The sequence below is a fragment of the Cnephaeus nilssonii genome (assembly GCF_951640355.1).
Source record: "Cnephaeus nilssonii genome assembly, chromosome: X".
Classification (NCBI taxonomy): Eukaryota; Metazoa; Chordata; class Mammalia; order Chiroptera; family Vespertilionidae; genus Cnephaeus; species Cnephaeus nilssonii.
The window spans coordinates 23161669-23178233 of record NC_137071.1 but is presented as its reverse complement, the minus strand read 5'-3'; the positions used below and the strand labels follow the sequence as shown (position 1 = coordinate 23178233).

At 37.9% G+C, this 16565-nt stretch overlaps 1 pseudogene across 1 annotated transcript; it reads left to right on the top strand.

Moving 5' to 3' along the window:
- Positions 1–5753: 5753 nt before the first annotated feature.
- Positions 5754–16156, top strand: LOC307096133 (PIN2/TERF1-interacting telomerase inhibitor 1-like; annotated as a pseudogene). The gene is made up of 2 exons: positions 5754–5869; positions 15374–16156. The product of its transcript is annotated as a PIN2/TERF1-interacting telomerase inhibitor 1-like (transcript).
- The last annotated feature ends 409 nt before the right edge of the window (positions 16157–16565 follow it).

The window sequence follows — 16565 nt, the reverse complement described above, 5'->3', positions numbered from 1 at the left end:
TGTGATGGAGTGATGGTCAATTAGCATATTCCCACATTCCCTCTTTATTATATAGGATATATATTTATATATTTATATATTTATGTATTTATGTATTTATGTATTTATATATTTATATATTTTTATTAGAGGCCCGGTGCACGAAATTCGTGCATGGGGTTGTGTGTCCCTTAGCCCAGTCTGCACCCTCTCCAATCTGGGACGCCTTGAGGGATGTCAGACTGCCCGTTTAGGCCCAGTCCCAGTAGAATCGGGCCTAAACGGGCAGCCGGACATCCCTCTCACATTCCAGGACTGCTGGCTTCCAAATTCTCACCTGCCTGCCTTCCTGATTGCCCCTAAACGCTTCTGCCTGCTAGCCTGATCATCCCCTAACCACTCCCCTGCCAGCCTAATTGATGCCTAACTGCCCTCCCCTGCAGGCCTGGTCCCCCCCAAGCTGCTCTCCCCTGCAGTCCATGGTTCCCCCCAACTACCCTTTCCTGCAGGCCCGGTCGCCCCCAACTGCCCTCCCCTGCTGGCCTGGTCACCCCTAACTGCCCTTCCCTGCAGGTTTGATCACCCCCAACTGCCCTCCCTTGTAGGCCTGGTCCCTCCCAACTGCCCTTCCCTGCTGGCCTGATAGCTCACAACTGCCCTCCCCTGCTGGCCATCTTGTGGCGGCAATCTTGTGTCCACATGGGGGCAGCCATCTTTGACCACATGGGGTCAGCCATCTTGTGTGTTGGAGTGATGGTCAATTTGCATATTACTCTTTTATTAGATAGGATAGAGGCCTGGTGCAAGGGTGGGGGCCAGCTGGTTTGCCCTGAAGGGTGTCCTGGATCAGGGTGGGTGTTCCCTTGGGGTGTGGGGTGGCCTGGGCCAGGAGCCTGTGGTGGTTTGCAGGCCGGCCATGCCCCACGGCGACCCAAGTGGAGGCCCTGGTATCTGGGATTTATTTATCTTCTATAATTGAAACTTTGTAGCCTTCAGTGGAGGCCAGGGCCAGCCAGGGTGTGCAGGAAGCTTGACATCCTCCATCACCAGGGAAACCCAAGCCTCCTGCTCACTCTGTGACTGCAGCCATCTTGGTTGGGTTAATTTGCATACTCGCTCCTGATTGGCTGGTAGGCGTGGCTTGTGGGTGTAGTAGAGGTACATTCAATTTGCATATTACTCTTTTATTAGATAGGATATATATATATATATATATATATATATATATATATATATATATATGCATAACCCATGGACACAAACAATAGTGTGGTGAAGGCCTGGGGTGGGAATGTGTGTGGGGTAGAAGGGGTTCATAGGGAAAAAGGGGACATCTGTAATACATTCAACAATAAATATATATTAAAAATAATAATAATGTTTGATGTCCTTGTAGAAGACCAGTCTATGTCTACCTATTCCAGGAAATATTACTCAGAACTCTTGTCAGTTTTATAGAGATTGACTTATTAAAATATCTTAATCTAGGTTTGATATTTATATTTCTTCATACTTATTTAGCCCTTTCAGTATTACCTTTAACAATGCCATTAATGTTTGACATAAGAATATTATGTCTAACTTCTTCACTGCTTTGTCAATTCTAACATTTCCTTGACAACAGATATTCCCCCTCCTTGTTCCACCTAGTTTCTCCTTTCCTCTTAACAAAATATATTTTTGGGAAAAATTCAGACTCTGTGTCTTTATCACTCCTCAATAACTCAACTGTCAAAGAAAGATGACTTCTTTGTTGTTAAATCCAACATTCTGTTTTTTCATATATTTCTCAGTAGTAGTGAGTATTTTTGACCGCTCCTTCCTTGACACACTTCCCTTCCTTGTCCTTCATTACATTGCACTTCTTTCTGCCTTATGGGACATTCCCAGTCACTCTGCTTTGCTTGCTTCTCTATGAGGTCTCTAATACTCAATCAGTGATGCTCTAGTTTTCTGTACCTCCCCAGTCAGAACTTGTGGCTTTTAATACCATTTATCTACTTCTGGCTTCCAAATTATCTGCCTGTGCTTGAAACCTGCCTGGTATACCAGACTCATTTATGCATATACCAATTTGATACATCCACTTGGATATTGAGTTGGGGATGCACTTCACAGGACATTCCAAAAGAGAACTCTTGATTTCACCCACTACCATACCTGTTTCTCTCTAACACTTTCCAGTCTTAATAAATTTATGTCACAGAAAATAGGAGAGATTACTATAACAAAGTCCTGAATAGGCAGAAAGACATTAGATCTAGTGCACAAGTGGAAGTGTTAATTTTTGCTGGGAAAACAGTTCACAGTGACCAAAAAGAAAGCAAGATGTCTGAGCACAGATGCAGGTAGTGGAGGTAGGAGTTTGTGAAAATGATCTTTTCACATTTACTGACATGAGAAGCAAGTTCTTCAGCTGAGACACATTGTGGAGGAGGAGTTGAGCACTGCACTAAAATCACATCAAGCTTCAGAACAAACTACTAAACTTCCTGTGTAGTGATGGGGCATCCTTTCCTCAAATGAGACATGGATCCACCATGGTTATCTATGGAATATTTTTATAAACTTCACCAAAGAGCTAAAACAAAGTACTCTTTTAAGACTAAAAACTTTCAGTGGTTTGCCTTTGGAAGAGTGCTAGTCCATCAATATATAAAACAAAGTTTGTTGCAACCAGGCTCAATCAGTTTCAAACATATTCCTTTAGAAGATAAAATCAGGAATCTAGCTGAACAGTTGTTTTTGTTTTTCTTTTTTTTAAAAAAAAACATACTTTATTGATTTTTCACAGAGAGGAAGTGAGAGGAATAGAGAGTTAGGAACATCCATGAGAGAGAAACATCGATCAGCTGCCTCCTGCACACTCCCCACTGGGTATGTGCCCACAACCAAGGCACACGCCCTTGACCGAAATCGAACCTGGGACCCCCGAGTCCGCAGGCCGACGCTCCATCCACTGAGCCAAACCAGTTAGGGCAGAACAGTTGTTTTTGAAAACCTCAATTAAGTCATGGAGGACAAAGGGAAATTGTAGGAAAGCCCACTGGCAAACAGTGAGGAATGCAGCATTGTTGTGTGTCATGAGAAATATATCCTCATGGAGAAGAATAGTGAGATTTTCATTGAGCAAAGAAAAGGCTATGCTGTCTAGAAGATAAAAAGACTAAATGGCAAGCAATAGGAATATACGGATATTTATCTCAGCAACAAATCAAAAGATAGAATTTCTTGATCTGGCTTAAATAAAGGTCCAAAGCATTAACCTTAGTTTGTAAACTAATGACTACTGGTTGCTCATAAGCTTATCTCAGCAGCATCACAGACTCATAATAATTAGAAAGTTCTCAAAGGTCACTTAGAACATCCTCTCTGTCTGGGCAGGATCACTTTTAACACATAACCATGGAGACTGTGCAAGAAAATGTCCTGTGATGGAGACCAACGATCTATCTCAGAGGTAGTGTAGCTTGGTGGTTAAGAGCATGTTTTCTGGAGCAAGACTGTCTGGATTCAAACTGTATATTTCTTAAAAAGAGCATGCTCTTCTTATTCATAATTGCTCCCTTCAGGGCCCCATACTCAATACCTGATGTTAGTATTTGCTCAAGGTCTATGTGCTGAATGACTGGCAACCCTACCTACTTTTAAAGGACAATCTGTCTGATTTCTAAGTGTTCTGATCTTCAAGTTAAACAGTTCCAAATTTTTCACTAATTCTTCATATGTCATCATTTCATCTCCCACTCAGTTTCCTTTCAACATATTCCAGTCTTTCAAAGATTCTTGTAAAATGTTGCAGCCAGAACTGAACCCAACGTGGTACATATGGCTTGACAAATACTAATATTATAGATTCATCAGTTCCCTAAAGTGGACATTATTTTTCTATAAATGCAACAAATAACAAATGCATTCCGAAGAATAGCTGATGTATTAGTATTCCACCACTACACCATTAATGTGTTTTCCTAATAGATGTATTTCATATGAAAAGCATGTATCATCCATACTCAAAATATAATGAATAGATTTGTTTTTTATGAAGGACTGAGGTTGACTTGATATCTAAATACCTACATGCTTCTAATTCACCTTCCTGAGGTCACCTACAGATTCATAGTCATGAATAACTACTAAAGTATCTAAAAGTATGAGTTTAACCTCTCTTGTGAGGCTATGTTTTCTGCCAGTAAACATACATGGACAATAGATTATAGAATCTGTATTGAAAAAAAATTGGGTAATACCCACCATCAGCTCATGAGTATATACAACAAGATCTAATCAACCATGTTAAGGATTGTTTATTTCTTTATTTTTTCAACTTTTCCGAGGTATAATAGATAGATAAATTGTATATATTTAAGGCGTACAACATGATAATATGACATATATATATGATTATATATAATTATATATATGATTATATATGATTATATATATATATATATATATATATATATATATATATATATATATAAATGATTACCACAATCAAGTTAGTTAACATATCTATTATCTCACATAGTAACCACTGTGGTGTGTGTATTGAGAACATTTCAGATCTACTCTCTTAGCAGATTTCAAGTATCAATATTTGTTCTCATGTAATAATCTCAATGCATTTACTTTGGATAAATAGTGGTTTTTAAAAAATAGTAAGATCTTTTAAAAGTCAGTGAATATAGAAGTCCTACCATATGAATTTCTTTTGTGAGAAGGCAGAGCTTGTATCAGCAACAATGAGATTAAAAGTGTCCTTAAGCGCCAAAACCGGTTTGGCTCAGTGGATAGAGCGTCAGCCTGCGGACTCAAGGGTCCCAGGTTCGATTCCGGTCAAGGGCATGTACCTTGGTTGCGGGCACATCCCCAGTAGGGGGTGTGCAAGAGGCAGCTGATCGATGTTTCTAACTCTCTATCCCTCTCTCTTCCTCTCTGTAAAAAATCAATAAAATATATTTTAAAAAATAAAAATAAATAAATAAATAAATAAAAGTGTCCTTAAGGGAGTAGGAAGCACAGTCTGAGATAATGCTTTCATCATAATGCAGAAAATTTTGTATTAGTTTAATTTTATCACTATTAGTATATATCCATTTAATCAGTTAGAAGACAGATAAATATTTATATATGGTATGTGTATATATAACAAATGAATTTATAAGTGAAGAAAAAAACTCAGAATTCCTTTGGGACTGTCATTTATAGTGACAGAACAATTGTAATAGAAATCACATTACTTTTCAAGCACGTGTTTGAGGATAGTATTGAAGTAAAATCTTGTGTTAAAATTTCCTCTGGACTTAGAAACATGAAATGCAATAATCAGAAGATGACATAAGTGAAAACCATTATATTTGTTGGCATTAAGCCAGGGTTTTAAAAGTAGACATTATAGGGAGAAAAACATAAAAGAGAAAATTAAATTATCAATGCCTGTGGCATCCATTTAGAACACTTTTCATAGAATAATGTGATTTTATAATGATTTAGATCATTCTCCCATATGATACCATTAAGTAAAATGACAGTATTCCCCCACCCCATTTTCTGATAAAGAGATTTGGGCAGCATTTCAGTAGCCTCCCTTCAACTAGCAGAAAATGTAAGGTCAGCTACTTCTGGTAGCACAGCCTAATGAATGGCACTGATGCCCCTCAAACTTCTGGAACATGAAAGTCCTAGACAAAATTGTTCATTCACAGCTTAGCTATACATAGAGAAAAAGATATCTCTACTTTCCAGAAGCAGAAAGGCAAGTAAGTACCACAATGTTAACTTTGCAGGTTGATCCCATGGTGCTTCAGGATGTTATCAAGCCTGAAAATAGGCTCTGGTTGCACAAGGGTGGAGTGGTAATGCCCACTGAGGATGTGGTCTTGTGCCTGTATGAAATTTCATGTGAGGAAATGGGACTGAAATGCCAGCAGACAGCTATTAAAGAGGATTGGAAAACTACACTTTCTGGGGCAAGGAAGCAGCAAGGACAATTGTCACCTGCACAGTCTTCTGTCTGGGAAATAATTAAGAAGTCTCTGAGAAATTAAATCCTACACTCTGCCACACATGAGTGGAGATCCAAATTCCTACCTCTAGTGAGACAGAAGAATCCCACAGTTCGACATTAATGTCAAACTGTCATCTAAAATGAAACACACTTGTGGTGGGTATCAAACTGCAAGGAGAACACCTCCACAAACCTGGAAACCCTTCCTAGAAAAAATCATTCTAAAAAACATAAAAGAGGAAAATTTCCCCAAAATATTTTCTAAGGTTATGGTAATTAAAAAACCAGTTTGGCCCTTACCATGCCAGTGCCCAGGCCAGTGCAGAGGATGGTTATGGTGCCTAGAGGTGGGGGATTGCTGAAGATGATGAAGAACAGGAAGGGGGTGATCTCAGGGGTGTTACTGGTTAGGGTGCATGTGACGGATTTCTTTAGGTTGTCAAAAATGAGGCAACCTGGGGAGAATGGTCAACCTTCTGTGAGAAGCATTGAGAGGACACACCTCCCAAAACCAGCTCCTGGATAGAAAGACCACTAGGAAGAAGTGTCATGATCAATGAAAGTGTCTGGAGGTCTCAGGCCTCAGTGGTCCCAGTTTTGTTTCCAAATTGTGTGACTATTAACTAGAGCCAGGATTTGTTAGCATGTCATATCTGTATACTCTTTATTCTTGGGTTCAATATGGCTAATGTCATCTGATCTCTGAAAATTAAGCAGGGTTGTGCCTGGTTAATACTTAGAGATGTTTGTGAATGCCAATATAAAAGCCATAAGAAGATTAAGACTGAGATAGAAAGAACCTGAGCTTGGGTCCCATTCCCATTTTCTGCCATAATTGGCTTGTGACTTTGGATACCACTCACCTATCTGAACTTCATTCCTCCTGCCTTGTAAGATAGCTTGATTTCTTCCCTGATAAAACTTTCAAAAACTGTAATCTCTCCCTGAACCCTCTGCATTATTTTACCATTGCACTTATTTTATTTTAATATACTATGCAATTTACTTTATTGTCTGTCTTGTTCCACCTAGAAATTAAATGACATGAGAACAGGGATGCATGGCTTTTTATTCCCCACTGTTGCATCCCCAACATCCAGAATAGTACCTGGTACATAGTCGGTGCTTAAAAAATTAATTGAATGAAATGGATACAAAATAATGAGCTGTGTTGGGATCATATGAGGTCTCAATAAAATGATAACTATTACTAATATATTGATTGTCATAGGTTTTAATAAGATAACTCCAGGAAGAAAGCAGGGAGCCTAGGGTGTAGAATTCTAGCATTCTCCTGTTTACCAATGGGTATTGTCTTCAGAATCCTCTGGAAAAGAGGGTAATAATTTTGGCTCATGCAATCAATTTTTAGTTCAGGCTCCAACTAAAAAAACAACACAGTTAAAAAGGGTGTATCCTGCTTTTCAATTTTTTTTTACTATTTTTTTATTGTTGACATTAATTTTCATTGGCAAAGCATAGAGGAAGGGTTTCTACAGGATTGTTCTTAATATTTTTTCTGTTGTTAATAATTTATTATTTTATTATATTCCCATCCCCCAACCTGATTCTGATAATCCAACATTTAAAAGATAATAGGGAAACAAAATAATATGCCCATCTCATTTAGAAGTGTAATATTAAATATTAAATGGTATATTTGGAAACTGAATATATCATTGTATTAAACAAATCAAGGAGTCCATTTCTATTAGTATACTGAACAATCCTATCATGGAAAACCACAACAATGCATAAGATTTTTTTAGTCATAATCCAGTTAAAAAAAGTAATGAATTCTCAAATGCCAAAAAGAAATAGAAAGATGATCTATAGAGAAGTGAGCGGGAGAAACCAAGATGGCTGAATAAGGTATACACCTATACGTGCTGCCTCTCACAAACACACCAAAACTACAACTAAAAGACAAAACAACTATCACCCAGAACCACAGGAAAGCTGGCGGAGTAGAAGTTCTACAACTAGAAGGAAAGAAAGAAGCTCATTGAGACTGTGTAGGAGGTGCAGAGGTTCGGAAAAGCAGAGGTATGGAGGTGTGCGTGAATTGGGCTGGTGACTGGGTGTGCGGTTTTTTCCAATTGGAAGGGAGATACAAGCTCCAGACTCCTCTGAACTCCAGTTTCTGGTGAGACTCTGGGGACCCAGACTCATATGGAGAGAAACTGGACTATCTAGCATCGGGTTGGAAAGTGAGGGTGGCTTTCTCACAAAGGTGTGTGCAGGAATCATTGTTTACTGCAGTGGAGTGCAGGACACAGGATGCGGAAACACAGAGACTGAAATGTGGAGATGCAGAGACACCTGACTGGCAGCCATCACTGTTTGCCACGCCCTAGTGATTCCCTGAGACCCTGCCCCACCCAATTTACAAACCCACCAGAGCTGTGCGCAGTGGCTTTTCCATATGAATGGCCTGCCCTTTCCCAGCTTAACCTAAAAAATTACAGCAGGGACATACAGCTCCAAAACTTCCAAACCCCAAGCAAAGAGGAGAAATCTCCCTGTAGCTCCTGTTGGGTGGCCTCAGACAGTAGCTGACTTGCACCTCCTTGGAGATCCAGGAACCAGTGTACCTAGAGGTCAGTGTGAGATGACACCAGATTTCAACTCCTCACAAACATAAGTGACACACTCAAGAGGCAGACTCAGTGAGCACCAAAGCCCCACTGAAGCAAGTCCTGCCCCATAAGGGTGTCTCCAGCACAGCAATTCTTCCATTATAGACACAGCCGATCCTCACAGTCAATTGGCCTGGAGGTCAATTCCTCCTAGTGTACTAACAACAATCAAGGCTTAACTACAAAAACACTGTGCACCCAGCCCACAAAGGGGTGCACCAAGAGTGTCCACCTCAGGTGATTGGGGAGGATGAGCCACTGGGCCCTATAGGTCACCTACCACACAAAGCCACTCCATCAACACAGGGAAGCAGTCAAAATCCAGAGACAAAGAAACAGGTCACGAATGAAAGAAATGGAGGAAAGCAAACTACTGGATATAGAGTTCAAAACCACAGTTATAACGTTACTCAAGAATCTTCTAGAAACTGCCGAGAAACTTAGTGAGACCTCTGAGGAAATTAGTGAGACCTTCAAGGATCTTAATGAGAATGCCAAAAAAATTGAAAAGGACCAGTCAGAAATTAAGCATACACTGTCTGAAATAAAGAATGATATACAGAAATCCAACAGTAGACTAGAGGATCCCAAGAATCAAACCAAAGATTTGAAATGTGAGGAAGCAAAAAACACCCAACCAGAAAAACAAACAAACAAAAATAGAATCCAAAAATATGAAGATAGTGTAAGGAGCCTCTGGGACAACTTCAAGCGTGTCAACATCCGAATTATGGGGGTACCAGAAGAAGAGAGAGAGCAAAATATTGAAAACCTATTAGAAGAAATAATGACAGAAAACTTTCCCTACCTGGTGAAAGAAATAGACTTACAAGTCCAGGAAGTGCAGAGAACCCCAAACAAAAGGAATCCAAAGAGGACCACACCAAGACACATCATAATTAAAATGCCAAGGGCAAAAGACAGAGAATCTTGAAAGCAGCAAGAGAAAAACAGTTAGTTACCAACCAGGGAGTACCCATACAACTGTCAGCTGATTTCTCAGCAGAAACTATGCAGGCCAGATGGGAGTGGCAAGAAATATTCAAAGTGATGAACAGCAAGAACCTACAACCAAGATTACTCTACCCAGCAAACCTATCATTTAGAATTGAAGGTCAGACGAAGAGCTTCACAGACAAGAAAAAGCTAAAGGAGTTCATCACCACCAAATCAGGATTACATGAAATGCTGAAGGGTATTCTTTAAGAAGAGGAAGAAGAAGAAAAAGGTAAAGGTAAAAATTATGAACAACAAAGCGACAACAAATACATATCTATCAACAAGTGAATCTAAAAATCAAGTCAATAAAAAATCTGATGAACAGAATAAACTGGTGAATATAATAGAATCAGGGTCATAGAAAGGGAGTGGACTGACAATTCTCCAGGAGAAGGGGGTGTGAGGGGTGTGGGAAGAGATTGGACAAAAATCTTACACCTATGGATGAAGACAGTGGCGGGGGTTAAGGGCATGGGTGGGGGGGAATCAGGTGAAGGGGAGCTATGGGGGGGGGGAAAGAGTAACATCTGTAATAATCTGAGCAATAAAGATTTATTTAAAAAAAAAAAGAAGTGAGCGACTTTAGAAAGCAGCTTTTAAGTGGAGGCCATGTACTCAACTTTTGCTTGGAGAAGGAGGGGAAAATACCGCCTCCTTTGGCATTTCTAAACATACACTGTTCTGAAACAGGAGGATCTGAAGCTCATTGTCACACTACTTGCAAGGAAATATGAATCCTCCTGCAGGAATAATATTCACCCCAAGGCTGTGTGTAACCCCAAGGAATATCCACACAAATACAGTACTGCAAGGAGTTTATACAGATAGATAAAACTCCATAAAGTATATAAGGAAATGAGGCCCTAAGATGAAGTCTGAAAAAAATGTAGAAACAAATACACAAAAAATTCATATGTAGGAATCATCAAACACATTAAAATTATTTAAAATATCTAAAGAAATAAAAGAAGAAATTAAAATTACCTGCAAGAACCTATAAAAATAATTAAACAAATTATAAAAAAAATCAAATAGACTGTCTCAAAATTTAAATACTATAAAATTTGAACTTCTATGCATAAGATCAGCTAAACAGTAGAGTCAATAGAGGTAAAAAAAATAATTGATACATATGAAAAAAGTATCCAGAATATATAATAGAGAAAAAGAAGGTAGTAAATATATTACTATTAAGAGAAATTAAAGACATAATAAGAAGGCTTAATATGTTTGAATAATGTTCTTCTATCTTCTTTATCCTCTTTCTGGAAATCCAATTAGAGATATATTAGTAGAGAATTTTCCAGAATTATTGAAATACACCAAACCTCAATGTCATTCAATTATACATGAAATGCTTTATAATGGCCATACATTTTATTGTGAAGAAAATACATATTTTAATATATTGTAATCATACATAATATGTTCTCTGATACAAAGAAATTAAATTAAAATCAATAATAAATGATAATTAGAGAAGCCTTGTATATTTATAAATTATAAACATATTTCAAACACCTCATTGGTAAATGAATTAATCATACTGGTAATGTAGTTAGATAATAGATACATTTAAAAAAGTACATAAGCCCTCGCCTGTGTTGCTCAGTTGGTTGAGTATCTTCTCATGAATCTAGAGTTCCCTGGTGTGATTCCCATTCAGGGCATATGCCTGGGTTGTGGGCTCAATCCCCAGTAGGGGATGTGAAGGAGCCAGTTAATCAATGTTTCTCACATAGATGTTTCTTTCTCCCTCGCCCTTCCTCTTCCTCTAAATCAAAAAAACATATTTTTAAAAGAGTACTAAAAATACTATATATTGGGAAACAGAAAGATTGAATTTTATGATTCAAGTATATAACAGAAAAAGTTTGAAGAAGAGAATCTTAGGAAAGTAAGATGAACACATACTACAGGTATAAAGACAACTTAATAAATTAGAAACAAATAAGAAAATGATACAATTAGAAAATCAAAATGATACATAGAAAATCAACAATATTAATAATTTGAATATTAATAAGAGTGATAAAACAGTAGGGAAGCCAAAATAAAACATTAAAAAAGGAAGGGGGACATTAAAAATGTTAAAAAAATAAAAAGTCAAGAAGATGAAATAATTACCAGTCAATAAATATAAAACTTAGCTCATGCAAACACATTTATAAAAATATCATTAAATAATATTGTCACAAAAGTATATGGAAAATATAACCTTTTAAAATAGCTAAATAGTTTTAAAAATTATATTAGAGCTTTAAATTTTTCCCACAAATTCAAGACTCCAAGTTTTACCCATAAGCTCTAAGAAAAAATTTACCAACTTATTCAAAATATTCCAAAGTCTAGAAGAATACAGAATAGGCCACTTGATTATACTAATACAAAAATCAAAATTATGTCCAGCCGATGTGGCTCAGTAGTTGAGCATTGACCTATGAACCAACAGGTCATGGTTCAATCCAGCCAGGGCACATGCCCGGGTTTTGGGCTTGATCCTCAGTGTGGGGCCTGGAGGAGGCAGCCAATCAATAATTCTCTCATCATTGATGTTTCTATCTCTCCCTCTCCCTTCCTCTCTGAAATCAATAAAAATATATTTAAAATATTAAAATTATTATAAACTTGGTACCATAAAGAAAAGAAATTGTTTTTTAAAAAAACAATCTCAACGTGAATCTAGAAAAAGGGTTTACAATATTTTTCTATAAAGGGCCAGATGGCAAATAATTTAGGCTTTCTGGGCCAGATAATCTCAATTGTAACTACTAGTTTATGCCCTTATAGTACAAATGCAGCCATACACAATATGTAAATGAATGAGCACTGCTGTGTTTCAGTGTTTCAATAAAACTTTATTTACAAAAACATGTTGTGGCCATGCCCTGCCATTTACATGCCCTGTACATGTGCTACCTTACTGGGAACAGCCACTGATTAAATTACAAAAACTCAGCCCACCTGTCTTAAGGCAGGAAATCTGTGGACTGGTATTCCAAGAGCACATCCTTGCTTGGTTCTGTCCCCTTCCTTTCTATAGACTACTCTCTAAATAATTTGCAACTGAACATCTGTTCACTTGTAGTTTCCTAAAGTAAGACACAAATTGAATCAAGCAATGTGAAAAAAAAACATAAAATATACTAAAATTAGGTTTGTTCAGATATATAATTCACCTCAGTGACAGAATTAAAGAAAAAATAGTATGAATTCCAGTAACATTTAAATACATTTTATAAAAAAAGAATCTACCAGCAAATTTGGTATATAAAGGAACTTTTAAAAACAAACAAACATCCAACTCAATGGTGAAATGAAAAAAAAATTACTTTTAAAGATAATGACTAGGACAAGAATACCTGTTATCACAACTGTTGAGTATTGTAATGGAGAACTCAGCTGGTAGCACATATAAAGGAAAAGCAAATCAAAATAGAATGATTGGAAAGGAATACACAAAATTATCTGTATTCACTGAAAATAACTGTCTAAACTAGTTACATTTACATAATGAATATGAATGTTTAGCAAATTTGCTGGAACATATACAAAAATCAAGTACAATCTCATTTATACACATGTAAATCCTATAATTATTTAAGAAAACAGTCTACAATAGCAACAAAATATAGCTAAAAATAAATCTAACAAAGTTTTGCAAGGCCTTTTTAGAAGCAATTGTAAAGCTTCTTATTAAAGAACATTTAAATGAATAGATAGACTGCCATTTGGAAGACACAATAACATAAATATGTAAGTTATCCCCACATTATTTTATAGTTTCAATCAAATTTTTATCTGGTATAAAAGAACAGTGCAATATTTATTGGTGTTATTAATGTTATTTCACAATCACCAGATAAAACATAAGGGGAATATGTTTAGGAGTATAGATTTGGCAATCAGTCAGCCAAAGTTAAAAGCCCAGCTCCCCTACTTACTGATGATGAGACTGCAGTAGAGTTACTTAACCTGTCTGTATCTCAATTTCTTCATTTATAAGATAAATATAAAAGTATTTATCTCATAGGAGTGTTGTGAAGATTGAGTTAGTATGTGTAAATTACTGTGATGATTAATTTTATGGCAACTTGACTGGGCCAAGGGATGACCAAATAGCTGGTTAAATGTCATTTATGGATGTGTCTGTGAGGGTGCTTCTGGAAGTGGTTAGCATGTGGATTGGTAGACTCAGTAAAGTAGACAACCAATTAGATCTACTTTTAAAAAATAGCATTGATTATGTTTAAAAGGCACCTAGGAATAAATCTTTGAGTTGGGTTCAGCCAAGGAGAGATACTAGCAAGAAATTGTAGGACAAAAATAGTGAGGGCAGAATACTGATTTGCCTGGCTCACCTCCTAACCTCCCACAGGCTCCTGTGGATTGCCTGCTTTCCCCTATGCCAGTGATGGGCAACCTTTTGAGCTTGGTGTGTCAAACTTCGCCAAAAAACTGAGCATAACTCGGGTAGTGTGTCACTTTGAGGAAAAAACATTATTTCGCGAATGTTTCATCCTCGCGATGCGGCTGCCTCAGTGGCCACGTGTCATCAGAAATGCCTATGCGGCCGAAACCAGTTTGGCTCAGTGGATAGAGCGTCAGCCTGCAGACTCAAGGGTCCCGGGTTCGATTCCGGTTAAGGGCATGTGTACCTTGGTTGCGGGCACATCCCCAGGGGGCGGGGGGGGGGGCAAGAGGCAGCTGATCGATGTTTCTCTCTCATCGAAGTTTCTAACTCTCTATCCCTCTCTCTTCCTCTCTGTAAAAAATCAATAAAATATATTTTTTTAAAAATACCTATGCGTGTCAGTGCTGACACGCGTGTCATAGGTTCGCTATATACCATAGAGTCTATGGGAATCCACAGATCCTCTCAAAGAGCTGTAGCCATCTCCTTCAGGCATGTGGTAGTATGATTTCTCTACTGTTCCTAGCCCAGAGGTACTGCACTATCACAGGTTGTTCTGCCTAAAGCATATTCATAACTTTGCAAGTGATAAATTGTCATTCCATAGTATTAGAAAATGTAGACAACCAATTAGACCTGCTTTTAAAAAATAGCATTGATAATATTTACAAGGCACCTAGGAATAAATCTAATAAAAGATGTCAGACACAATGAAGAAAATATTAGAAGCTTATTGATATAGCAAAGGAAGAGCTAATATTTTTAGATAGGCAGATTATGTGCATGGATGAGAAGACTATATATTGTAAAGATCTCAACTTTTCTAATTAATCTATGAATTCAATAAATTTCAAAAAAGCAATATTTTTGCAGGAATAGAGAAGCTAATTCAAAAATGCATATGGAAGTAGACTAGGCTTCAGATGGTGACCACACAAGATAATCTATTGATGTTGCATTATAAAGTTGTACAACTGAAGTTTATGTTATTAACCAATTTTACTCCAATAAATTTAATTAAAATGCATATGGAAATTTAAAAGGGCCATTACAGTGAAGAGAAAGGAGCCATAAATCACATTAAAGTTCAAGTTAAAAATCACAGCCTGGCCCTAACCGGTTTGGCTCAGTGGATAGAGCATCAGCCTTCGAACTGAGGGGTCCCAGGTTCGATTCCAGTCAAGGGCATGTACCTTGGTTGTGGGCACATCCCCAGTAGGGGGTGTGCAGGAGGCAGATGATCGATGTTTCTCTATCATCGATGTTTCTAACTCTCTATCCCTCTCTGTAAAAAAAATCAATAAAAAATATTTTTTTAAAAAAAAATCACAGCCTGGGACTTGGAGCTTTGATCAATAATGAAGATAACTGGATTGCTCATCAGGATGATTTCAACCAGATTCTGGCTGAACTGAACAGTTGCTATGGGCCAGAATTAGCAATCTCCCCTAGGATAAAAGGAAAATAAATCTTCCAGCCTTAAAGAAAAGTCCAAATCTCCAAGAACCGTATTCACAAAAGGGAAGGATCTGTCATCTCAGAACAAAACAAACCTTGACTGCATTTTGGGGAAAAGACAGAGTAAAAAGACTCCTGAGGATTATTTCAGCCTTGCCACTCCAGATGGAATGGAACCTCCAATGTGATTGCCAGTGCCTTCACCTTCCAGGAGTATTTTGTCAAGCTGATGGCAGAACTAAACAATAAGCCACAGGCCCTGGTTGCAGAACCTGACCTTCCAGAGATCCAAATAGAAAGGAAAAGGGGAAAGACACATAAGAAAGAGGCAGAAGATAAAAATGTGGAGAATTACACCCAACCAAAGACCAAGAAAAAGAGAGACCAAGTTGAGGAGCAGCACGGAGACTCTAGTTGAGATGAGAATCCTGACAGTTCTGCTGAGGATGGAGAGGATTGTGTGTGGTCACATGATGGCCATGACTTACAATCAAAGACACCCCACAAAAAAAAAGAGAAAAGAAAACACTACAAAAGCAAGTTAAGGCAGCAGTAGGTGCTATGCTAGATGAAACACCAGTGAAGAAGAAGAAGAAGAAGAAGAAGAAGAAGAAGAAGAAGAAGAAGAAGAAGAAGAAGAAGAAGAAGAAGAAGAAGAGGAGGAAGAGGAGGAGGAGGAGGAGGAGGAAGAGGAGGAGGAGGAGGAGGAAGAGGAGGAGGAGGAGGAGGAGGAGGAGGAGGAGGAGGAAGAGGAGGAGGAAGAGGAAGAAGAAGGTGAAAGGTTCCAAATAAATTCTCCCGAGCCAGGGTCTTCCAACCACTCAGGGGATTGACAGGCAAGAAATTTTGGCCCAAAGCCAGAGGAGAGTTCATCCAAGAGAGTTCGTGTCCATCTTTTAACATGCCCGTGTATTGCCAAATCTTGACCTCTCACCACATTTTTCCCAAATCATATTGCCAGAACATTTTAATAGCTCAAATCATGGCTCTTGTAAACAAACAAATTTCTTTGCATACTCTTAAAAATTATTCTAGTACCCCATTAACCAGAAAAAAAATAATAATT